General features: G+C 35.7%; 1 long non-coding RNA gene and 1 other non-coding gene across 2 annotated transcripts; one reads left to right on the forward strand and one right to left on the reverse strand.

The window, feature by feature from the left end:
• LOC148755174 (uncharacterized) lies at window positions 1-26,631 on the forward strand. Its single transcript, XR_016018912.1, has 4 exons — window positions 1-139; window positions 20,229-20,319; window positions 21,797-21,916; window positions 26,502-26,631. It is a non-coding gene; the product is annotated as an uncharacterized LOC148755174 (long non-coding RNA).
• On the reverse strand, window positions 16,556-16,769 carry LOC148755175 (small nucleolar RNA U3). The gene has a single exon (XR_016019116.1). It is a non-coding gene; the product is annotated as a small nucleolar RNA U3 (small nucleolar RNA).
• Window positions 26,632-27,446: the final 815 nt, after the last annotated feature.

Genomic DNA, 27,446 nt, shown 5'->3' on the forward strand with positions numbered 1-27,446 from the left:
GCCGTGCGTGCGCGGTGGTTGGAGACTGGCCGGGAAGGTTTCTGCGAGCTGGGCCGCGCGGAGGGGTTTGTGGGAAATGTGAAGCGAGAGCCTGTGGCAACCGGAGGAGAAGGGGCTTCGTCCCACCGCCATTTTTGTGGTGGGTTTTACTGAAGTCGGAAGTTTCTGCTTATTGTCTTTTTAAAAAGATTTCTCGGGCTAAGTTTCCTTACTGTTACTATACCGAAAAGAGCCCTTGAAAGTTTCCCCCCCGATCTTGCATGTTATTTTGGAATTCTTAGTGTGGGAAATTCCCTTTCTTTTAAGTTTCCACAATCCTATTTTCCTGGGGGATTGCTTTTCTGTTTTGTGTCTTCCTTTCCCCCACAACTGCTATTTTGTTGTTTCTTGTAAGCCACTTCTCTGAAATTAATGAGTTGCTGTCCACTTAATGGGAAGTTTGGATGAACTGCCCCGAGATGACTTAAGGGAAATTAAGAAAGCAATGAAAGTTTCTTCCAGTTCTAAATAATTGAGAGGGATGGCTCTGATTAATTACTCATGCGATAGTTTATTGGCTCAGGACTAAAGGGTCCATATGTAAATCAATATTTTGCTGAGGTGTGGATACCTGGGATAAAGTTTAATGAGTAGCAAAAAACTTTTTTTTTTTAATCGTAGGCGCAAGATAAAATTTTCAGGTTTAAGATAATGCTATAGCCGTTTTTGATCCTTCCCTACTCCGTTCCCTGGACTCAAGAAACTTTAAAATGATGCATGTTGAGCTTTGACAAGCTGGCAAGCAGCGTTTTACCCATTTTGCCTTAATTTGTTAACCTGTCTTTCAGGAACTTCAGTTTTTGTTTGAAAATGTTAACTATTATGCTAACAGGTACAGGATATGCACTTTGGAGAGCATTTTTATAAATGTAAATTTTGAAAATGTATATTCATAATATATTTAGTATAAGTTTAAATTATGTGGCATATTAATAAAATGAATATCCATGCGCACACGTAAGAACCAGAACACAACCATTGCTATTGCATCTTGTTCATCCCCATTTCATCCAGTTGCCAAATATATTCCCAATTTTATTCCGTTTACTAATTTGTACTTTAATCCCTTCTGTGTATATATATCAACAATGTATTGTTCAGTTTGGTTTTTGAGCTTTATAAAAATACCAGTCTTTGTGATCTTTTTCACGTAAGATGTTTGTAAGACTCATGCATTCATTTTCATTGCTGTATAGATTTGCCTTATATGACTAGACCACACATTTATACTTCTACTGGCCATTTGGTTTGTTTCCAATTTTTTATTGTTGTGAACAATAGTGCTATGAACATTCTTATACCTTCTCCTGATGCACATGTATAAAAATTTAAAATGAGATTGTCAACGGATGGTTGTTGGTGTCAAGTCAATGCCAGTAGGAATCCCCAATTTGGGATGATGTGAAGAAGGAAACTTTATTCAGTGCAAACAGCTCAATTGTGATACAACATGGCTGTGGAACAGCTCAATAAAGTTATAGCTCAGTTATGAAGCAACATGGCTCTAGAATAGCATGGCTGGGAGGTGGCTCTGGGAGGAGCTGGCCCTTGAGCAAGGCCCCTCTCAGGCTAGGCAGTGCTGCTGTGGTCCACTCCAGTCCATTCTGCTCTGCCTGCTCTGTTCCTCGATGGTCTTTGGTGTTTCAGGTACAACCAGGAAATGCAGTCTTCAGTCTTCAATGGAAAGGAAAAGTGCGCTCTTTGAGCCATAGGGCAGCTGACATACATACCGTGTTTCCCCGAAAATAAGACCTAGCTGGACAATCAGCTCCAATGCATCTTTGGGAGCAAAAATTAATATAAAACTTGGTATTATATTATACCCACTCTTACAGTAAAATAAGACCTGGTCTTGTATTAATTTTTGCTCCAAAAGATGCATTAGAGCTGATAGTTCAGCTAGGTCTTATTTTCGGGGAAACGCAGTACAGAAGTGCTCACCCCTGGTCCCTGAATTGGTCCATCCTCATGCAAATGAGGACTCCATATCCTCACAGTTTAATTGATCCCAAAAGCACTGTCCTGATTGGTTTGAATAGAGGTGCTCTAGTTGGTTGGTGAAGATGCTATTGGAGATCTAGCTGTGCAGGTCCGATTGGACAGGGAAAGTCTTAGTCCTATTGGTTGAAATACAATTCCAGGAGCTCCTTTATAAGGATTGGCTCAAATGGCAGGACACAGTGCAGGCAGGCAGTTCAGTGTGTGGAAAGGAGGCATTTCAGTGCAGGCTTCTTGAAGCACAGCTTATATTAGAGGCCCCTGTTTAGTAATGACTGCTAGTCTCTATTTATAGAGCCCTTCTTGACAGGTACATTTATTCTTGGGGTCAAAAGAGGCTTTCAAGTTTTTTGACCACTACCCATAGTATAAGAAATACAATTGGTGTCTTCAACTGGTAAACACATATGTAAAACAAAAGTCACAAAATAAACAATATTCACCGCTGCAATATTTAAAGAAAGCTAGTTATGACTCTCAGTAAATGGATTATAGAACTCACAAATGAGTGGTGAACCAAGGTTTGAAAAACACTGCAGGAATGGACTACTTAGAAGTGGAATAGCTGAGTCATAGGGAACATGAATGTTCATTTTACAAGGAAATGCCAAATTGTTTTTCAAAGAGATTGTTAATAATGTACGTGCCTACCAGCAGTGTGTAGGAGTTTTACTTTTTTTTTTAATATCTCGGTATGTGTTTAAGAAATTCTCCCTTACCCTAAAGTGGGAAAGATATTTTTATTAATTACTGAGGGATTTTTTTTTTGCTTCAATTTTGAATAAAATTTATTTTCAACATGGTTTATTAATTGTATGTTTTTAATTTTCTATACTTTTCTCATTTGTTTCTTGACAAAATAGCTCAATGACAAGTTCTCTTAATTCAAATTCTTATTTTGCCACAAGGCACACTAATTACTATACAGTTGGGATTTAGAGACCATTATATACCTGATTTAAAAAATGAGAAACTCTCTTAGCAATCTAACTTCTTGAGCATAACCAATAGTTTCGCTTAAGGGAAAGCTCTAATACTCCATAGTTAGGACTTCTACTTTTAGCATGATAGGATAACTTATGGCAGAAAAATGCATTCTTTAAGAATAACTAGAGAAGTTGGATTTAAAAAAAAAAATCTATGCACATTGGGAAACTGCTAAGGCAACTTAGAATTTGAGAGGTCAAGATTCTGAAGAGGGGAAACCCATAAAAAGTTGAACTAACATTCCACAGCCATGTTTTTCCATGGGGAATTTCACAATTCTGTGCTCAAGGGATGTGGCTGAAAACCCAATTAAAGTCTTCAGCAAAGGGCTGCTGCTGAAAGGCAGAGAAACCTAGATCATTTGGCAATCCTGTAGGTCTAGAGAGAGATAAATTGGAGGCTGGTAGAGCAGAAAACAGACCAATTGGTCAGGTTTTTTGTTTGTTTGTTTGTTTGTTTGTTTGAATCATTTTGCTGAATTCTGAAGCTGTGTATGGCAGGAGGCTGACATTAGGCAGAAAGTTTCTGAAAGGCAGGGTGCAGTTTTTTGCTGTCTCAGGCTACTAAGGAGTCACAGATTAGAGATCAAGACAGGTCATAGAGAAGAGGCCCTGGGAAACTACCCAGGCTTTTAGTTGGAACTTTGCAGGCTGTGCTCTATGATGAGCGTGATGAAGAGACAGGAAGAGCTTTAGTAAAACTGCAGCCTAACGTTGAGTCAACTCAGCCCCTGATTGGGTTAAGGTGATCAGCTCTAACTCTACCTGTCTAGCAGAGGAAATGGGAATCTCTCTGGAGATTCCTTCATCATCCAGAGCTTCTACAATTTTTCAACACAATATCTAAATGTCAATCAAAGAGAATCAGGCATACCAAGAAATAGGACAAAATGACCAAAAACATAAGAGAAAAAACTAGGAAATTCATAATTATAAATTTCAGTCAAAATTTTAAATATAATTGTGATGAATATATTCAAGAAAATAGACTAAAAGGAGAAAGTAGATTAAGAAAAACAGAATTTCACCAGAGACAAATGGGACATAGAAAATAGGTCTAACATACAAGTAATGAGATTTCCAGCAGATTAGGAGAAAAAGGGGGTTGCAGATGCTTCAAGATGGAAAAAAAAATGGAGAAAAAAGGGCAATGAAAAAGCTAAATATATGGGTAAAAATGAATGGATTTTGACTGTATGAAAGAACAGTAATGTTCATGACACACACCAACAGCAGAATGGACCTTCATTTCAAGTGCATGAGGAACATTTATCAGAATTGACCTTGACCATAGGCTGGGTCATAAAGCATGACTCATCAAAATTTCAAAGGATTGAAATCATACAGAATGTATTCTCTGACCATAATGAATCAATCTAGTTAGAAATTAAAAGGTGTTAACTAGAAAACCCTCAAATGTTAGAAACTTAAGCAATGTGATTCTAAAGAAGTTGTGACTCAAATAAGAAATCACAAAGGAAACTGATAAATAACAAAGCCCGTGAGGGGAGGAAACACTCTCACTGATGATCAGAGTAGGAACTGTAGCATATAATAAATTCTACTCAATAGATCATATTTTAACTTAAAAATACCTTTATCACCTGGGAAAAAGATGCAAATAAATGCCACACTGAATAGCAATCGCCAGTCTCTTCTCCCAAATACTGAACATTAAATTTTTACAATCAATAAGTACTTTTTGACTGAGAATGTGAACAACAATTACAAAGAGATAATTTTTATATGTCTTTCAGACTTTCTCCTGGGTGAAACTCTGTATTTATTTTTAAAAATTTTCAGATGTTCAAGGCTGCAAACCTTCAATGAGTAGTAAGTCCTGGAGCTCCAATACACAGTATAGTGAATATAGATGACAATATTGTATTGTAATCATCAAACTTGCTAAAAGACTAGAACTTAATTATTCCAGCCACTAAAAGGAAATGATAATTATGTAATGTGATAGAGGTGCTAATTATCATTGCAATGGCAATTACATTACAATATGTAAATGTAACAAATTAACATGTTGTATACCTTAATTTACACAATGTTATAAGTTAAATATATTTCAAGAAAAAAAGATTTCAACCTGAAACGAACAAAATTTCTCTTCTATTTTTTAAAAAGCACATTACATTTTTTACATTTATGGACTTTTTCCAAAGTGGCGACTGAAAAATGGAATCATAGATTGAAGCTTAAATCTACTAAATGGCTGCATATATACTTAATCTCTGTAAAAGATAGGCTTTAAAACCTGCGAATTGCCACAAGCTGGCATAGTTCTTACAGTCTTTGTAAAGACAGCCATCTAGTGGAAATAGTTCTACTGATTTTTAGAGACTGGCAAATAAAATGAATATGAACATTCGGCTCAACTGCAAACTGCAATGCTGGTTTAAGGCTTAAAAAGAAATATATAAAAAAAGTATCTAGTATTTAGATACTTCCTTATTTTATTTTATGTCCAGGTCTGGAAGTGAAATGAGGGGACAAGTTGTGAGGTAGAGAGAGAAACTGGTGCTTTGTACACGGTCCAGGGAAGAGTGCCATTAGAACAGAGAGAGCACTGGATTCAAATAGGCATTGCTTTGAGTTGCGTTGAATGCCCTCAAGGCGGCAGGAAGAAGACAATTTTGTGAGGTGTTTAAGGAAGTTTCATAATGATAGCTGAACAACTAGCACCTAGTTGTGATACAGGAAGTTAGTTAGCCATCAACCCAGAGTTCAGAATAAGTATTGCTTTAAGCTGATGGTTTAAATAACTATAACATTGTGCTATACCAAACACACTCAAAAGGCTCCAGTTCTGAGAAGCAATGGTGTAAAGCAGAGTGAATTGGGGGTGAGAAGATCTGAGTTAGGTCTGCCCACAATGTATACAGTTTATATGATTCTGTTCATTTAACTTACCCAAATTACAGATTTTTGGATATAAAAATAGTACAGTATAGTAATAACACTCATTCTCATGACTGATATCTAGGAACAGAATGACTCTCTCCTTTGCGTCCTTGGATGCTAATTGTGAATCAGTATTATCCAGAGGCACAGAGTAAACCACTCTCTTCTCATACTTACCATCAATTAATCTGTTTCTGTAAATTTTGATGTCCATGGACCACTTAATGAATTTTTAGAGCATATGCAATTCACCAATTTTAGGTTTAAAACTATTAGCATTAAAAAAAAATATTAAAATTATTAATAATCATCTCTGACAGATTTGATCATGGATGGTCTGAACTGTAGGTCAGATTTTATGCAAATGTTTTCTTTCCTTTTTATTGTCTTCTAAATTAGAAAATGCTAATTCACAACTGTAAGTCATCAGAAGTGGGAATGAATGTCTGCAAACTTTGTCAGATAGTTTTGGATGTTAGGATTGAATATAGATCCAAAAGTGTTGGAGAGATTTTTCTCTGAACAGCACATTTGGTTCTCTTCGCGGTCAGATGCTAATGTTTCAAATGTTTGAAACATTTGGATGTCTAATAATATACTCTTTGGATGTCAGTGGCTCTAAGGAATATTTCTCGATATTCTGTGCAGCATCTAGTTGTAATGTTAAAATTGCCCTGTAATATACCATTGGTTATTTTCTTTGAAGAGTATTGAGAATCAAGTTGGCAAAGTGAAATTCTTAACTATTGAATCATTTTCACTACAATTCAGTTTTCTTATGAAATCTTAGTATTATTATTTTAAACCGCAATTTTGCACCAATCTAATATTTTAACCTCAGCATTATAAATATCATGATATTTTTACCTTAAAACAAAAGGTTTTGGCTACTCAAGATACTAGGTATATTTCTGAGATATACAGCTTAAGGAAGCCATTTGACATTTTAAAAATGGTCTTTACAGCATGATCAGAATAGATCATTCTATTCAGATAGAATAACATTGTATTCTGTCTTCATTTTAAACACTTGTGTGATCAGCTGGCACACTTCAGCATGAACAAGACAGTTTTACTCTTTTTAAAAAATTTCTTCTCCTTGCAAACTTATTTAACCTTGATCATTCTCACAATTGTCGCTATATCTTTCACAATGAGTGAAGACCAGGTAGTATATGTAGGTAGCTGACTGTGCCCTGTAACTGACAATAGCAGCCTGTAGATTGGCTTTTAGGTGTCAACTCCTTTATTTGCTTGGGAGCACATCCCTTCCTCTGCTGGCATTTCATCACTATTAAACCCACTATATATTTTCCATCTCACATCACAAACTCACAAAATAATTGTTAACCATAGTCTCTTCCCCTGTAGCATGCATTTTCAGTGATACACACATAAAGCCATCAGATGGATCTCTATCATTGAATAGAGATATATGTAATATATAATATATATAATTATGTATATAATTATCTAAAATAATGTTAAGAGGTCCTTCATAATTTCAGGGGTTTCAAGCAACTATACAATGAAGTTGCTTCTAACATGGATAAATGACAGTGATTGCCTTCCACATCTATATCTAGATACTCAGAATTCAATGATATTATTTGATAAAGAAATTTTGCTAGTAGCTCATTTTAATTTCTAAGAGAAAAGCATCAATTTTATTGATTATGGCTCTTATTACAAACTTCTTATCAATACTCTAACTTTCACATGCTTTTATTACAAGGAATGAAATTTTGAATAATGCCTCTGTAAATGTTGGCTTTTTTATTTTTTTTGCCTTTAGCAACCAAAATTCTTCATTTTAAGACTGGGAAGCATTATTTTGTGCATATTTGGCTTACTGGAGAGATCATGGTGCTTAATTGAAAATAACCCTAATGTTTCAATGTCATGAACTATTTGACAAATTTCCATAACAGATAATGCTCTGGAGACTAAGAAAAAATGGATTGACAGTTCTCAAAAATCTTATATTAAGATAGCAATCATTATACTTAGTTGTACTTTTCTTTTAAAGTTTTCGTATGAGATAATCATACTCAGAGATGTCTCTAAACCAATTCTAGTTCTGTATTAACTCTATAGATTTGTGGTATAATTCTTAATGATAACATTCTGTTATAATTTTTATTACTATTTGTATTTCTTGATGAATCACTGTGGAGCTTTGATATATGTAAAGTTTGCAAACTCATCCTAGAAAAAGTGCTATATACCTCATTGCTGAATATCACTACGGTCACCTTCGAAGTACTCCCCTTGGGAAGCTATGCACTGAGACCAGTGCCTAGTCCACCCTTCAAAGCAATTTTGGAACTCTTTTTCTGGAATGGCCATCAGAGCTGTTGTTGTATTACCCTTGATGTCCTAAATGTCATCAAAATGTCTTTCTTTCTGTATTTCCTTTATCTTTGGGTAAAGAAAGAAATCATTGGGGCCAGATCAGGTGAGTAGGGAGGGTGTTCCAGTACAGTTATTTGTTTACTGGCTAAAAACTCCCTCACAGACAGTGCCATGTGAGCTGGTGCACTGTCGTGATGCAAAAGCCATGAATTGTTGACAAAAAGTTCAGGTCATTTTCATCTAACTTTTTCACACAGCCTTTTCAGGACTTCCAAATAGTAAACTTGGTTAACTGTTTGTCCAGTTGGTACAAGTTCATAATGAATAATCTTAGTGATATCAAAAAAGTTTAGCAACATCATTACTTGTCAGACCTCATACATCATAATTCTTCTCTTTGCAATTATCAAGGTATTTTGTAGATTGGTCTTATTCTCAAAGAGCGACTCTTAGCTTCCCTCTTGAGGCAGAAACTAAAAAAAGAGCTCATAGTCCTATAAAACATTTCTAAACTATTTTGTTTTCTTTTTCAAATCAGGAAATGATTTCTCAACCTTTAAAGAAAACCAGGACTGAAAAAAAAAACAACTTTACTTTTGCTCCCTTCTTTTGACTATTTGCTTGTCATGGAAATCTATAATCTTCTTTAGGTAAAGTTGTCCTGAATATATCTCCTTGATCAAATGATTCAGTATTATGATAATGTCAATAATACAAAAGTTAATATGTAAATCAATGTAATCCCAATAAAAATTCTAGCTGGATACTTTGAGGAATTTGATAAATGTCTGAAGTTTATATGGGAGAATAAAGGTCCACAAGTAGATAAGACAATAACACAAAAAGGAGAGTAAAAAAAAAAAAGGACTTATCCTTTGAAATATTAAGACACGTTACAAACTATAATAGTAAAAACTGTGGTATTGGCACAAGAATGGATAGACCTTAAAGAACTGAGAGCTCAGAGACAGACTTATGTATACTGAGAATTTAATATGCAATGAAGGTGACACCATAAGTCAATGGAAAAAGGATGGATTTTATTAGCAGTGGCATTGGAAAAATTGGCTCCATATATAAAGAAAAATAAAACTGGATCCCTACCTAAAGGTAGGATTCCAGATTGCTAGGTTCCAGATGGTTGAAAGACCCAAATAAGAAAGATAAACTATAAAGCTAATAGAAGAAAACTTAGGAGAATATTTTTTTGTGACCCAGGGCAAGGGAAGACAACAAAACTCCAAAAGCACAAAGTGTAAGACTTTCATGTAAAATTTCATATTACATGAAAATTAAAGATTTCTACAAAGGATACTATGGACAAAAATAGTAGATGCCATAAAAAGAATACATTGTCAAAGTTTGAAGTTGACAAGAAATTAATATCTAATATAGCCAAGGAAATCCTGTAAATTAACAAGAAAAAGACAACAATTTTAATAGGAAAATATGCAAAGGATATGAACATGAACTGCCTAATTTACAGTATAGGAAACTCCAACATGTAACTTAAGAGATGCTCAACGGCTTCAATAACCAGAGAAATACAAGTAAAAACAAGATACCAGTTTCCATTTATTATTATAGAAAGTTATATCAGGCCACATTTGAAGTTACAGAAACTCTCAGGTACTGCTGGTATTAATAGCAGGTGTAATCCAGCAGTACTTGATAAAATTAAAGGTTCATATACACTAGTATATAGCAATTTTGCTCCTGTATATGTATGCCAAAGAAATTTTACACAGGTAAATGTGGGAACTCATATAAGAATTTTCATTTCAGCATTATTTGTAGTGGTGGTGATGGAATGCTGTCTTGAGTGTCCATTACTGAGAAAGTGGCTGAAAGTGGCTAAAGGTGTGGTGGTTGAATAACATGGGAACAAGGCAAGAATTAGAAATAGCTAAGTAGCTTACACATGGCAATATAGATGAACTTAAAACATAGTGTAGAATGAAAGAATAAGAAATGGAAAGATACAGCATAATACTATTTAAGTAAATTAAAATTATCTTTACATAAAACAATATATTTTACAAGTACACTTAACAAACCAAAAGATACCCAGTCAACTTATTGGCATGGTTGCCGATGGTGGGATGAGGAATAGGAACTAGAGGGTATAAAGAAATAAAATGAGGGCGAGGCCTGGCACAGACCAATGATGGTAACGGGCTGTGAAGAATATGATTAATTCAACCCTGTGCACTTGGGGTCTCCACCCCACCCACCTACCTCTGCAAAAAAAAAAAAAAAAAAGACCTAATGTAAGAAACACCTCTTGTACCCTTTCATCATGTATTTGCTTTGCATGCATATCTAATCTCTTCAGATAAAGTTGTTTGAAGCAAGTTTGGGCATACCTGACTTTAAAAATCTTGCCTTTGAATTTGCCTTTGAAAAAGAGCTGTGAAGGACTAACTTATAACATTTTATATTTTTCCCAAACCACAATCATAAGAAACAAAGAACTCCAAGTCTCAAACCAAAAAAAAAAAAAAAAAAAGATTAAGAAATATAATGAAATATATAATAAAATAGTAATTTCTATAAATTAAATTAAATGCACATGATATATTTTGTGAGAACAGCTATAAACAAAAAGACACTCATTTAACTTATTGCTACAGAGGAGTGGGATTGACACTCACATACATCCCTATTGGTTCATAATAGTAAGAATGGAAGTTTTGAGATGGGGAGGGGTGTGAAGCAAGTTCCCTAGATTCTAGGCACTGAACTAGATATTTCATATATATTCTCTCATTTAATCTTCACAACAGCCCTGTGAGGTGGGTTATTACCTCTATTTTACAAATGAGAAAACTGAGACCCAGAAAATCTAATCATATTCCTAATGTCACATAGCTCTTGAGTGGTAGAATTGGGACTCAAATCTTAATTCTTAGGAAAAGGTTAATAAAAGTCATGGGTATGCTTGACTCTCTTTGGCCTCACATTAGGTAACCAAAGCTTAAATAATATAGAGATTGGTGGAAATTATTTATTGTTCTGTAACTCAATGTCATATTATATCCTCTTGAGACCTTGAGGAAAAAATCAACCCCAGAATATGAGAGTAATCTAACCTGTAATTAGAAGCATTTATTTTTTTTCACTTCTCCTAACTATGTGGTATTTTTCCATGGCCTTTAAAAACATATTTATTACTCTTTAACTGTGTTAAAAATAGAAAAAACAGTGGTCTGGTTTGTACATATCATACTGTAGTCAAACTGAGATCTTCCACTCCAGCTAGTTAATTATTAAGTAGAACATATGAAAACCAAAGATTTGACATTGGAACTGATTCAAGTTGGAGCTCTGGATTGCCTATTAAATCCATGTCATTGAATCCAGTAGAAAAGAGTTTATAGTAGTTAAATTTTGTTATCTTATAATGTGATATTGGCATAATGTGAGTGAACAACCTTCTGAAATAAGTTTCCTGGGAAAAAATTTTACATTTCTCCTTAAAAGCACTTTATAATGAACACTAAACCTACCAGTTTTCAGATTTATAAAGAAATAAATGATCTATTGAGTCAAATCTTATCATAAGAGGTTTTTATATACTGACCTTAACATCTCAATTATGAATGACCCATAATTCAGTTGCTTTTTAAATGTCCTTTGTTCAGGTAGAGGACAGGAAACATCATGAAGCCTGGGAACAGAAAAAGGAAAGTGGGAAATGCAGTAGTTAACTGGTGACAAAAATGTTTCTTTTAATTGAGAAGGGAAAGAAAATACAACAAAAAGTTAAAATCTGAGTGACTTGTTATTGCTAAGGGGACAGAGGGATCATAAATTTGGCTCTTGCTTTGTTAAAAAAAATATGTTTTTAAATGAGGTGTCTTGGTGAATGTGTGGGTACAAACTGAAAGGCAATCAGAAGTTTGGCTTTTTATTTTGGATGATGTATTTCCAAGGCTGCAAGCCCATCCTAGAAAAGCTTACTCAATGTGTTCTCTGCCAAAGACATCAGCTAATGACTGCACTAGAGAAAACAGGCAGTGTCCACATTTGGAGAAGAATTTTGTCCTCCTTCTACATAAGAGACTGGCACCTTTTCTTTTTTTTAAGGAGGGTGCCGCTCACAGTGGCCCATGCGGGGATCAAACTGGCAACCTTGGTGTTTTCAGCACCTCACTCTAACCAACTGAGCTAACTGGCCACCCTGAGACTGGCACCCTTTTGAAATTAGGCTGCCAAAGTTCTTCCTCCCTTCCCTTTGGCATGTTGAGGCTGTCTTTGGCCATGATTTCCAAACAGGGATGGAAACACTGAAGTGGAGGAAGAAGCATGCTGGCTATCAATTTTTGTCACTGAGGTGGAGAGCTGACTGTCATAGGCAGCAAGGAGGTGGGCATGTGTTGGTAATCAATTTCAGTGCTGCATAAATGCTGTTGGTTGCCAATTTATATTGTGATTTAAGACACATATTTTTGATTTGGTGTTGGGGGCAGTAGTGGTGCTGCTTGAAGGGGGAGGGGTATGGCTGCGTGTGAATGGTTAATGTATGATCAAATGAGTTCTTGTGTGGCTCTTCCCTTTCCCTGTTAGGAAAGACTTTGCAAGGAGCAATTGGTTAAAATTGCAGGATTTTCTAAAGGAGGATTTCGTTCTTCATTTATGGATGCTGCTTATAGTATCTTACTGTAAAACTTAATCTAGGATTTATTGTTAGCGAAATAGCTTGCTGATAACTCTTGAAGCATAAAACATTAAAATTCAAACATTCATTTATACATTGGTCATGTGATATTTTCCCCTGATGCACTCTCTGTTTTCAGGGTGCATCTTCACTTGAACAGTGCCTATGAAGGCCTCCATGGTGGCACTCAGGGATTTTAAGCCCTATTACAACTTTGGCATTACTGAGAGTGGATTACCCAATCAATTGATTTCTGGATACTTTCAAGGCTCTTCTGAAAAAGCCAATCAACTATGTAGAAAATTAGGTACTGTTGTCTTATATAACCATTCCTTTTTTGCTTGAAATTTTGTTAACACAGATAGCACTGTCATTGTCCTTAAAGCCAATTTAGAGAAGCTGGTTTATTTATTTCCACTCCCAATGGGTGGGAGATGGAGTTATATCTGTAACATTTTCAGCAGCAGCGTGTGCTTCTGAGATCAGCAGTGGATCATTTTAGAATGTCCTATTCCTAATGTGTTTTTTCCCATCAAAAAGTCTTAGTTTAAAAACATAGAAGCATGTCTACACTCACCTTCCTAGGCAGGGAACTGTTCAAGCAGATTCTTAATTCATTCTCTAACATTAACGTACCCACACCATGTGAGTTGGATCATTTGGCTAAGGGAGGAAAGCAGTATTCCAGGTAGAGGGAACAGCATGTGTGAAGGCCCAAAAGTGCCATGGAGTATTGGCCCATCTAAGAACCCAAAAGAAGTTCAGTTAGGCTGTTTGTCAAGTACAAGTTGTGGGTACAGTACTCAGTGGGGAACAAGGAAGCAAATGGTAAAATCTACCAGTGTTGGGGAGCCGGGAGGGTGGTTCAGAAAGGAAGTGTCAAAGAAGTGAGGCTTGAGCTGAATCTTCCTGCATTCATTAATTCAATGTTGAAAAAAAGAAAAAAAATCCCAAGAACATACGCACATGCTAGGTGCTGGCAGAATGCTGGGTAGAAAAGAGAAACAATCATTCCCTGGCACCTGTTCTGATGCAGTGTATGATCTAGTTTGAGTGGGAAAACACACTAGAGATAATCACATAAAGAAGTATGTAATACAAACCAAGGGAAATTCCATGAAGCCAGAGTATAAGATAGCAGAACAGAGAGATCTAATTTAAATTGGGAGTGGTGGTGGTTGGGGAAATTCTCTTTGAGATATTTAAGCTGAGACCAGAAGGAAAAAATATGAGTTAGATAGGCAAAGTAGTTCAGTAGAGAGAAAAACACATGTGAACTCCTTGAAGTGGGAAGAATTTGATATGTCTGAGGACTTGAAAGAACAGCAGTATGGCTGGAGGAGGATGAGGAGTCAGAAAGGATATGGGATGAAGTCAGATCATGAGATGAAGGATATGAGATGAAGTCAGATCATGTAGAGTCATGCTGAGGATTCTGGATTTTATCTTAATTTTAATAGGAAGCCACTGAAGAGTTTTGATCAGATTTACATTTCAAGACTTTCTTTCTGGCCATTGTGTGATGAATGGATTGGGGAAGGAGAAGAGTAGAAGTGAGATCAGTCAAAAGGCTATGAAAGTAATCTAGAAGAGAAATGAAAGTGGCTTGAATGGGGCCAAATCCTCAGGAAAAGAGGATGGATTTGAGATACACTTTGGAGATAGAATCTGCAAGAATTGGTGGATTAGATATGGGAAGAAAGGAAGAGGGAAATATCAATGATGACTTCCAGGCAACTGGTTTGATGGAGATGCCATTGGCCATTTTCCTTTATACTTGTACATTCTTTATCATTTGTTGAATTTATAAATAAATATATATGTGCATATGTACATTATATATATACATGGGTATGTATATGTATATATGTGTGTGTTTCTAAGTTATTTGTCCTGATACCTTTTGGTATCTATACATCTTGACATTTTTCTGAGTGTCTCTACCTATGTCTAAGTTAACATTTGTATACACACACACACACACACACACACACACACACACACGGAGATTAAACAAGTAAATTCATACTGTAGGGTTGTGTATCAGTCAGGGTCCTGCCAGAAAACCATACTCAAAGGAGTAACTAAAGGGAGGCTAATAGAGGGAGCATTTACAGAGGTGTGGGTGAGGGGAAACAACAGGTATGGAAGCTGGTAGGGATTAGACATCTAAGGAAACCTTTTCCACTACAGACCCCTGCGTTTGAAGGGGTATGGGGAGAGAGCTGTTATTAGAACCTGGTGGGGGTTTTGAGAGAAGGGCTGTCTAGTAGGTATTGTGGCTTTAGGTAGAGGAACACAGCTCAATGTGGGAAATAAAAGTTCCAGTCTCTCTCTCCTGTTTCCTATCTCTTTCTGGTTCCTCCCATTGGCCAAATGCAACAAAAAGTCACTTATGTAGATAGTTAGTATTATTATGTATTTATATTTTTCCCCATTTGACAAGTAAAAATATATTTATCTCATTATTTTAATATGCATTTCTTAGATTAATAGTAATGATGTTTATTCTTTGTTTATCTATCATTATTTCTTAGAAATACTGTTTATGATTTTGCATGTTCCTCTAATGAGGGGCATTATTTCATTAGAGATCCTTTTATATTTGAGTAACCAACCCTTTTTCTGTCACATCCATTGTATCTTTCTCCTCAGACTTTGCCTTTTTTGTGTGTGGTATTTTCTGTTAGAAAGAAGTGTAAAGTTTTTATTGTCATTTTTTATATTTTATATTTTGAATTCATTTGGTTTGTCCTTAGATTACCAGTTGATTTGATTTGAAATGCTACTCTAATCATATCTAGGTCTTTTTCTGGATTTTAAGTTGTGTTCTACTGATAAGTCTATGATTATCCAAATTCCAGTTTAATGTTTATGTTATTGTGGCTTCTTAGTACATTGTATTAGCTTGTTGGATAGGTTTTCCTACATTGATATTCCTTCTAATATTGTTGTTGTTTTCTTGTATGTTTATGTTTGCAGATAAAATTTTGAATTGTCAAAATGAAGAAAAATCCTGTTAGTATTTTTATTGTCATTGTGTTTTCTGGATTAATTTCTATAAAATTAACATATTACCACTGAGCCTTCCTATTCCAGAAACATGAAATGTCTTTCCAGTTTTCCAAGTCTCATTTATGTCCTTCAGTAAAGACCTGTAGTTTTCTCTATATTAGATCTTATATTTATTTTAAATGTATTCTGAAATATTTTGTATTTTTGTTATTATTAGTATATTTTAAAAGCATTACTTTTTTATGTTTTTTAACAAACTAAGTTGCCTACTTACTGGAATTTCCTCCACTAGTCTTTCATTTGATTTATTTTTGTAAATTCTCTTAGAAAACCAGTTCATCTACAAATAATGACATTTCTATCATCTCCTTTTCAATATTTATATATTTTATTCAATTTACTTATTTAATTCTACTAACTAGAAATGTCAGATTAATTAATTAATAAAGGTAGTAATAATGGGCATTCTTGGTTTTATGGAAAATCATTTAGTATTTCATCATTAATGCCATTTTGAATATCAGCTTGAGAAACTGTTTAGAAATCATTTTATGAAATATTTTTTGTTGTTGTTGTTCTTTTTTTGTTTTGTTCCACTCAGCCTGCATTCTCTCCCTCTCACTCTTCCAAAGGAAGAGAAGAACGATCATCAATGGCTAATGACAGTTGCAAACACAACACCAAGAGCCGGCTTCATGCTCAGGAGAGAACACTGCAACTCCTCCTCGTGGTTTCGGGTGCTCTACACGATCAGAGAAACTTCTCTAATAATGAACTATAGAAATGATCCCTGAAAGTATAGTCTTTTTATGAAATATTTATAAAATTCTCTTAAAATTTAAAATATCAGAATTAAAAAATATTAATTGAAAATTTCAATTTCAATTAACATATTAGCATATTACTAAATGTTCAATATTATATAACTGCACTTATTATACATAATTATATAATATACATAAAACATATATATATAATTTCTCAATAAAACTGGTAAATAAAGATCTGTCCTCAAAGCACATAGTTGAGTATGAAAGATTGGATATGGGCACAACTACTGTAAGACAGAGTGAAAAGTGATGTACGAGTACAGTAAGTACTGTGGGAGAACAGAGGAGGGCCAGATTTGGCATATTTTTCTTCTGGTAAGGTGGGATCCTGGAGGAAATGGCATTTGATTTGGATCTTTACAGACTGATGACATTTGGAGATGTGAGAAGGAAATGAAGGGCAGTGTTTGAAAAGCAAGGTTGGGATAGTGTATGAAAGCACTAAACTGATTTGGGCTTTCTGGCGGGATACGTAAACCTTGAAAAATTTAATTACACTTGTAAATCCCATATAGGGTTTTCATTATCATTGGTTCCTAATGACTTGCAATCAAGGGATAACTTTTAGTGAAACAAATAGTAATCTTACGAAACTGTGGTTTTGGAGAAGGTGGTTGCTAATCATTCTCTTCCTGCTAGCACATTAGCCAGTTAGGTTCTTGGCAGTGATACAATTTAAACAATCATTTCCCATGCAGTACATTGGCTTAAATGAGTTAATGCAATTCCCCATAAAGACATTTCTATGAATATACCTTAAGGAAATAATAAAAAATGTGGGCAATATTTAAATATGATGATAATCATCATAGTATTATTTATATAAAACATAAAATATGTCTATGTTCAAACTACAGTAATTGTTAAATTATGATACTGCAGTGAAATAATACACAGGTCGTAAAAATTAGCTCTTTGGATGAATTTTTAGTGATGTAGGAAACGGTAATTGTCTAATGTTTAAAGACAAAAAAACCATATACAAAATGGGCAGTTTATGAAATTGTATGTACAATATGTACCCAATTTTGGATCCATTACTTGCTTTTTTTCTTTTTTCCCCACTACTTACTTTTAACAAAGGAATGTTGGCTGGGGTAATGAACCAAAGTGGTTTGGGAAATGAAAAAACTATATTCTGATAAGAATTTTGCCAAGATAAAAGATGCTTTCCATTTAATAGGAACATTTATAAAAATATTTTTTCCTGGATTCTGGTGACATGGCTTACTGACCTACCCTGTATTATCTTCTTTTCTCACTCCAAGAATATATAAATGCAGGATGAAATTCAAATGCAATAGCCAAGTTCAAAACAAAGAAAGAATTCCCTGGGAGCCAAAAACAATGAGGGAATGTGAAGCCAGATGTGTAGCTTCATGATCTTATGTCACAATGGCTCAGGAAGATATTGGTCTGGAAATAGACTGAATGGACTACTAGCTGAGGATTTAATATTTATGTTCATCTGAGGATAGAAGGTATGGCCTTGGACTCTTATAACATGAAGACCCCTGAGACCCCTCCACAGAGATTGCCTAAAGGGCTGCACCTTTAGTGAAATGGGACTAGAAAGAGTTTGTCTGCTCACTTAGGGGAGTGATCCAAAACATTTCTCTAGCCTTGAGAAATCAGACTCAAGCTTATGACTTACGTAGCTGGAGTTCAAGTTTATATTTACCCAAGTAGTTCCAGAATCTTCAATCCAAGACAGAACATAAAAAAGATAATAACTCAGGGAAATTTGGAGGAGCAAATATGAAACCTCTCTGTAGCAACAATTCTGTAACAGGATACATGGGATTTCCATAGGCACTCCTCCTCCCCTGCAAAAAAAAAATAAAAAAATCCCTGTTGAAAATGTCCTCACAGTAAAAAACACAAACCCATAAGGAAGAAACACTGCATTAGGGAGAGTCAACAGACCAAGCAAGTAGAATTGATAACCCACGTATTTGAGATCAACAAGCTGAAAGATACTATGAAGTATATTTACAGATTCACAGATGCAGGAAATAAGCTGATGGTTGCCAGATGGGATAGGGGTTTGGGGGGCAGGGTGAAAAAGGTGAGGCAATTAAGAACTACAAATTGGTAGTTATGAAATAGTCACAAGGATGTAAAGTAAAGCATAGGCAATATAGTCAATAATATAGTAATAATTATGTACAGTGCCAGGTATGTACTAGACTAGTCAGGGGAATCACTTCGTAAATTATTTAATCTCTAACCACTATGCTGTACACCTGAAACTATTAAAATAATACTGAATGTCAACTGTAATTGAAAATTTAAAAAAGGGAGGAAAAGGTGAAGGGGAATAAGAGGTTCAAATTTCCAGGTATAAAACAAATAAGTCATGGGGATGTAATGTACAGTGTGGGGAATATAGTCAATAATATGGTGATAGCAGGGTACAATGTCAGATGGTTGCTGGACTTAGCATGGTGATCACTTCTTTAGGTATATAAATGTTGAATAACTATGGCGTATACCTGGAACTAATATATTGTATGTTAGCTATAGTTTAATAAAAATATTAAAAAAAGAAAAGTGTGTTTACCATTAGGAAATAGATAATAGAGATAATAAAAACCACAATGAAAGGATAGGACAGTATGAAAAGAAAAACTTTTGAATTTGAAAATGGTTCATTGGAGTAGTTTAAGTTTTTAAAAACTTTGTGATCTAGGTAACAACATAGATGATTTCATGATATCCAAAGATCATACTCTGGGTTGGCTTTCCAGGAGTTGGGATGGTTTATGTTGCACCATCCACACTCTTATTTTCCCCTCCCCTTTCCTGTCTTTATGTAACCAATGACATGAATAGACGGGAGGACTGGTCAATACTGAGAGAGAAATGTACTGTTTTAAAAATAGGATGGTGGCTCCTTTGTCCTTGATCTCTTCAGCACTATTTTAAAACCAGTTTAACTAAATAGCCACAAAAGTGGTGTGATACCTTCAAGTTACTTATTTAGTACAACAGTAACTTCAATCAAAATAGTTTATAAACTGATCAGCAACTCTGCAGAGACAGAAAATTTGAGTTACAAAGTCCAGAGATGTGAACTAAGACCTGGGGCCCAAATCTAGCCTGCCGATGTCTTTTATTTGGCCATCGAGTATTTAATAAAACAAATTTTGAATTAGTTGTCTATTATTAAAAACTGGGAGAGTTCACATAAATACACGGGTTTCTGGCTTCACTTGAAAAGGTGGATTATCTGGCTATGCTGAGAATGGGTACTTCTGGTTAACAACGAGCTGGAATTAAGCAACATTGGCCCCTTCTCCAGTTCCATCCAGTCCCTTCTGGTTCCTATTGAGTCTCCAGCACTGCGGATCAGTACCACTGCTGTTTATTTTCACCCTTTAAGTGTATGGTTGTACGATTCAAACCACCTGCCTTTCCTTGTTCTGTCCACAGGGATGCTGGGAGTCAGGACAAGTTACATGATCAAGTTGAGGTCAAGCTGCTGCTGGCTCAGGGCAGCAGCAATCTGACAGCCTGACCCATGGTGAGTCCTGAAAGATATAATGCATCATTCTTTCATCCATTCATTCATGACACATTCATTAAGCAAATACACAGTACCAGGCATGGGGACCAAAAGATGCAGGACCCACTTAAAGAAACCCAAAGTTTTCAATTGGGTTGTTTGTTTTTTTGTTGTTGAGTTGCATGAGTTCCTTGTATATTTTGGATATCAGCCCTTTATCGGAGGCACTGTTTGCAAAAATCTTTTCCCATTCAGTTGGTTGCCTCTTTATTTTGTCGATGGTTACTTTTGCTGAGCAGAAGCTTTTAAGTTTGACATAGTCCCATTCGTTTATTTTAGCTTTTACTCCCCTTGCCTTTGGAGTCAAATTCATGAAATGCTCTTTGAACCCAAGGTCCATAAGTTTAGTACCTATGTTTTCTTCTATGCAGTTTATTGTTTCAGGTCTTATGCTTAAGTCTTTGATCCATTTTGAATTAATTTTGGTACACGGTGACAGATAGCAGTCCAGTTTCATTCTTTTGCACATTCTGCCAGTACCATTTATTGAAGAGGCTGTCTTTTCTCCCTCGTATGTTTTTCGCTTCTTTGTCAAAAATTATCTGTCCATATTTATGTGGTTTTATTTCTGCATTCTCAATTCTATTCCATTGGTCTATATGTCTGTTCTTCTGCCAATACCATGCTGTTTTGATTATTGTTGCCCTGTAGTACAAGCTAAAGTCAAGGAGTGTGATATCTCCAGCATTGTTCTTTTTTCTTAAGATTGCTTTGGCTATTCGGGGTCTTTAGTGGTGGCCAAGACATGGAAACAACCAAAATGTCCTTCGATAGATGAATGGATAAAGAAGTTGTGGTATATATACACAATGGAATACTATTTGGCGGTGAGAAAAGATGAAATAGGAGCATTTGTGACAACATGGATGGATCTTGAAATTATAATGCTAAGTGAAATAAGTCTACAGAAAAAGCAAAGAAGCTTATGATTTCACTGATATGTGGTATATGAACCAAAAACAACAAAAGAACAAGACAAACAAATGAGAAACAAAAACTCATAGACACAGACAATAGTTTAGTGGTTACCAGAGGGAAGAGGAGGAGAGGGGTGGTAGATGAGTGTAAAGGGGATCAAATATACGGTGATGGAAGGAGAACTGACTCTGGGTGGTGAACACACAATGTGATTTATAGATGATGTAATACAGAATTGTACACCTGAAATCTATGTAACTTTACTAATAATTGTCACCTCAATAAACTTTAATAAAAAAAAGAAAGAAAGAAAGAAACGCAAAGTTTAGTAGGGAAGATGACACCATGGAGGAAGGAGAGTGGGGAGGTTAGTGATTATCTCTATACTCAGTAGGGTTGCCAGATTCAGCAAATAAAAATACAGGATGCCTGTTATATTTGAGTTTCAGATAATGTTGTAATATTTGGGATATACGAGTACATATACTAAAATTATTTATTGTTTTCTGAAATTCAGATTCAATTGGGCATTGTTATTTTATCTGGCAACTCTAATTCTATGGCACCTGGGCCTCTGTCTAGTCAGGAATTTGGCTGATAACCTGAATTATTCACCCCTGGAAAGAGAAAGCATAAGGTAAGTAGCCTTTTCCTTTCAGAAATTTCTGGTCAAGTCATGTTCCTGAGTCATGTGTGGTCTGCTTGATGAAATCCAAACATAGATGTTGGTCATCTTGAAATCTAACCACACCCCAGAAAATGGTAGTCAATAGATGGAGACCCGTTAATTATCCTAAAGTGTAAATTGTAGGGGACACAGCATGAGAACTGGCAGCCAAACATATGGGACAGTAACACTTGCTTTTCCAATAAAGCACAAGTCTATTAATACTAGGCAAATTGTTTGAGTCAAAGATAAGGGTATATCTTCTATTCTGGAAGAGACAGGTAATTAAAGCTTAAACATGTTTACTCAAAGAGTTCTAAGGACTGGCAATTTGCAAGGAATGTATATATTGGTGTGGTCATGGGTATGATGTCAAATTTACAATTAGTATTTATTTGTTTTTGAGAGATATTTCCTTTAAAAATGTCATAGCTACCTCATAAAAATCATAAAAATACCCATTTCTTATTGAATATTTACTACAGTATGCGGTAGGCACTGTGGCAAGCATTTTACATGCCTTATTCCATCTAGTCCTTATAACCCTTCAAAGTAGTTTCCACTATTACTGCCATTGAGATGAGGAAATTGAGGCTTGAAAGGGGCAGTCCTCAGAGCAGGGAGGTCTTTCCAAGGTCACACCATAGTAAGTGGTGGCCTTAGTCTCAAACCCAATCTGGAGTGTCTTACTTTGCATTCTGGGTTTTACGTACTCAACTGTTTGAGTGATTCAGTCTCATTAGTGGGAGGACTCCAGCAAAGTCGCAGATGAAGTCCTTTGAGAGACCGAAGAGAGTGGGTGTTTTTGATTCTGTTAATATCTGTGGGTTCCTTTGTGAGGAATTACTTGTCTTTTCAGAAGCAATTGGATAAGAGCACATTGACTACAATGAATGAAAGTTCCCTGAAAGATGCAGTTTTTAGACTCTCTTACCTAAAAGACCTGTATATTAACAAGGTTGTCTAACCTTTAATTCTCTAGCTTTTTAGATTTAAATAATTGAAAGTTTTATTTTAAGAAAACAAACAATCTACCGTTTGTTAAGACATTGTGTTATTTTCGTTATGTCATTTCTCATTGTAACATGCCCTCATTCTAAAATTCCTTTTCTTGGCTGACACCCCGGGGAATCTGTATTCTCCTGTGGAAGGAAGTGTTCTGCCAGGGGACCTCTTTTCCTTTTTCCCAGTGATGTCAGTTCTCTGCACTTGGACCAGCCTGATACTTTATTAGGCTGAACTCAAAGGAATCTCTGAAAGACACAGTGTTCAAAAGGGTAACCCACTTGGAAAACTGCAGGCATAGTTAATCTTCCAAGAACTATCTCAATGTGAAATATAATAAAACAAAAACAAACAAGCAAACAAGAAAATTTTTCTAACACAGTTATTGGTCATTAATTTTTTTTTCATCTAGTAACACACACACACGCACAGTCAATAATACCAGTCATTGTTCTAAGTGCTGGCATTTACTGATGAACAAAACAAGGCCCCTGCTCTTATGGCAATTACATTGTAATTGGGGCAGACAGAAAAAAATAAGGAAAATTATATAGAATGTTCAAAGGTGATAAGTGGTATGGAGAGAAATAAAGTATGGAAGGGGAGAGGTTGCTATTTTAAATAGGGTGCGCGGGGAAGGCCTGAAGAAAACGAGAGAGTCAACTATGTGTCTATCTGGGGAAAGTATATTCTAGATAGGGGAAACAGCAAATGCAAAATCTGAGTACAGAATCTATGATGGTTTAAAAAAAAATCAAAGAACACAGAAGTGTTTATAATGAAAAGCAATGGATCCTTGTTTCACCCTGCAGCCCAATGCTCAAAGGCAACCATCTTAATGCTTTTTAGTTATTTCTGTTTTTAATTCTGTTGGTTACTTTCAGGTCTCTAATTTCTATTCTTATATAACTCTATTCTTGATTTATCAACTTTAAATGTTATCTATTAACCTCCAGTATCAGATGAGAATTTAGCTTACACCATTATGCATTCCCTCCTGCGCCTCCCAACTTTTGATAGACATATATAATTTTTTAGTCATGACATTAGTTACCATTGTAACTTTAATATACTTAATCCTCTGTTTATGGTTCTATTGATTTGGGGAAAGAAAACTGGTATTGGGAAGTGTAGACAGATCCATGGGCAAAGGTCTGAAGTCTGGATATGGGCCCAAAGGCCAGAGTCTTTAAAAAGGCACACAGAGTTCAAAGCTGGTCAAAGTCTAGATCAGCTTCCATGGACAAAGATGATGAAATGTGTACCATTGGTCAAGGTGCAAACAGAGATTAACAGTGGGAAGTACAGTGCGTCTGGGGCTGGTGTGGGGGACCTATTCATGGGGAGACTGGAGTTTAAGGGCAAGAAATTGGAACGTTTGGAGTGATTGAGGCACTGTGCTCTCTTCCATGAACAAATGGCAAAGTTCTACCTCTTTGCTGGTCTACTGTGCCACTCATTTGTTTATCTGATGTGAAATCCCATATCTATGGCCTCTACTCTGCCTAAATCCCAACAGGGCTGCCCCTGTAGACTGCATTTCCCAAGCTTCCTGGCCAAGAGTCTACATTTCACCAGTGAGGAACCCAGGAGGAACGTTAGAGAAAAGAAAAAAAAAAAAAAAAAGGGAGAAGCCAGGGTATTTCATCCCTCCTTTCTCTGCTTCAGGGAGTATCTTGAGTTTCCAGTTTCTGCCCCATTGCGCTGGCTTCTGGGTTTTGATAAGATCATGTAACCACTTCCCGCTGTTGTAAATCTCTGGGTTATCTCACTGTCTTTTGTTTAGCCTTCCAAAACATTTTTAACTGGTTCCCTGTATTTACTTATCTCCATTGAACCATCTAGCATAAGCTCCATTTTCCTGAGAGAACCCTGATTAATATATGCTCTAAGCACTGAAGACACTTTCCTATTACAGAATTAAATCCCTTGACTCCTGACTAGTAAATGAAAATGGCACTGGATTTTAGGAAGATTCCATATTATTGTTACTAATTTTTTTACCTTAAATTTGATTTTCCTTCCTTTTAGTGGCATTTTTTCATACATGGTTATTGTTTAGTGCCTCTGATACACTTCAGCAATGGTGCCTCAGATAAGATGCTGAACATTTAAATTACTTTTCGTAGATTCCAAGCTAGATGGTGTATGCCAAATGATGATACATGCCCAAAATATTTCAGAACAAAATGACAACTTATATGTAAATAAACCATTTGGACATATGGCATCCACCTTGCTGTTTCTGGAGGCAAAACTGTGGAATCATTGGCTAAAATATGAGCCTTCAAATTACTAATGGTTACCAGTTAACTGGTGGATTAGCAACATACATCTGTGAGGAAGTTCCAGAGGCAACGATGGGAATTAATGGCTGGTAAGTTATTTTCGCTGTAATTCTTGGCAATATGGTAGCATCAACAATAAAGTACAGGGTCAGTAAGCATAAAATAAATATAACCCATTGTGAAAAGGTACTTAGTACAGAGCTTTGCATGTACTAGACATTAAACAAACAAGTATGGAATGCTGGAGAAATGTGCTTTTTGAGGAAGTAAATCTGTGAATGAACATCACAAACCAGTGAACAAAATTTATTTACACATTCAAACAGCTTTTGACATAAAGTATTGAGATGCCAATTTACCCCTATTCAAACTGGAAAAGACTTTTTTAAATTATGATATTCAATATTGGAGAGAAAAATAGGCACCCTGAGAGGGTAAATCAGTACAACATTTCTGAAGGCAATTAGACAATATATATTCTAAATCTTAAATGTGTTTGACTCAGCATTTTCACTGCTAGGAATTTAGTCTATGGAAATAATCATGGACACATGCTTTGATTACCATTGTGGTTCATTGCAGTCTAAATTATGACTGAAAGGAAAAAAACTACCTACATTTCCATCGAAAGGGACGTGGTTAGGTAAAGTAAGATGTATCTATTCAATGGTATAGCAGGCACTCATAAAAATGATGTGTAAGAATAATGGATAGATGGGGAAAGGTCTATGATTTATTAATAATTAAAAGACAAATTATAAAGTAGTTTAATACCATTCAACAGTTATTCATAGAAAAGTAAGTCACCAAAATGTTAGGAGAGTCTATTAGGCGATTTTCTTTTTTTCTATATGGTTGTTTCTATTTTTCAAATTTTCTACAGCAAGCTTACTTTGTAAATAGGTCAATATAAATACATATTACAGCACTTGCCTTGAGTTCTATTTTTAAAAACTCAGCAACTGATTATTTTAAACTGATACTTAACGGAATAGAGGACATGTTTTGTCTTGGTGGTCAACTTCATTAGAGACTTAAACACACGCTGTATTTTGTTACACTGTACTGGGAAACAAATTGTAGGTAAAAAAGTGGACTCTATTATGGATAGAGGTTTAAAACTTTGTTAAATGTGTTTTGTCACATAACTATATAAAAAATTTGGAATATTAGATATGTCAATCCCATTGATTTTTATAGACCATTGTTACTGGCTTCTTCTTGAAATGTCTTCCAGTCTTTTTTTTTTTTTTTTTTTACAGAATGAATGTTACAACGCAATTTTGCCTCATATTTCTTCACTTAATCCTATGATACGAGCCTTTCCTCATTGTCATTGGGATTATCACAACATAGCAACTGCATGGGATTCCACCATGGGGACAGTTGCAGAGTACAAATTGACTGTTGGGATTCTTTTATAGAATGATGAGACAACATTCCTCAGTGATCTAGAACAGGCTCTCACTTCTGGTTTTCACCGACTGTGTTGGGATGTACAAATAATAAGCTACAGGTGATCCACTGAAGAGGCCTCTGGCAAACTGTGTGTTGTGTGCCTGGGTAGGAGCACGGTGAGTGAGCATCAGTGTGGGTGTGCGACTGCTCATGATGTGTGTCCTGTGACCCAAGGGATTTTGTCATGTGATTGACATTCCAGGAGGGACACTGCTCATTTTTTTCTCTCTGCCTGATTGCCCTTTCTCCCTAGTTCTGCAGTGATTTCATCCTTTATCACCCAGATGCCTGTTGTAACATTCCTTCCCCTGTGCATCTATGGATACACCTTTTTATTACTCACTGTTATGGCTGCATTGGGTCCCTGTCTCCCCCCTGACTTCGTATGTTGAAGCCATAACCGCTAGTACCTCAGAATATGAGTGTATTTGGAGATAAGGCCTTTAAAGCTATAATTATTAAAATGGAGTCATTAGCATAGGCCCTGATTCAATATGACTGGTGTCCTGACAAGAAAAGGATATTAGGACATAGGCAACACAGACAGAGGGATGACCATGTGAGGATACAGCAAGAAAGTGGCCCTTTACAAGCCAAGAAGAGAGGCCTCAGGAGAAACTAAACCTGTTGGGATATTTACTCTTATCTTGGACTTCTAGCTTCCAGAATTGCGAGCAAATAAAATTCTGTTGTTTAAGCCATCCAATGTGTGGTGTTTTTTTTTACACCAGCCCTAGCAAACTAATACA

The sequence above is a fragment of the Rhinolophus sinicus genome, chromosome 15 (assembly GCF_057876585.1).
Source record: "Rhinolophus sinicus isolate RSI-liver-muscle chromosome 15, RSI-T2T, whole genome shotgun sequence".
NCBI classification, from domain to species: domain Eukaryota; kingdom Metazoa; phylum Chordata; class Mammalia; order Chiroptera; family Rhinolophidae; genus Rhinolophus; species Rhinolophus sinicus.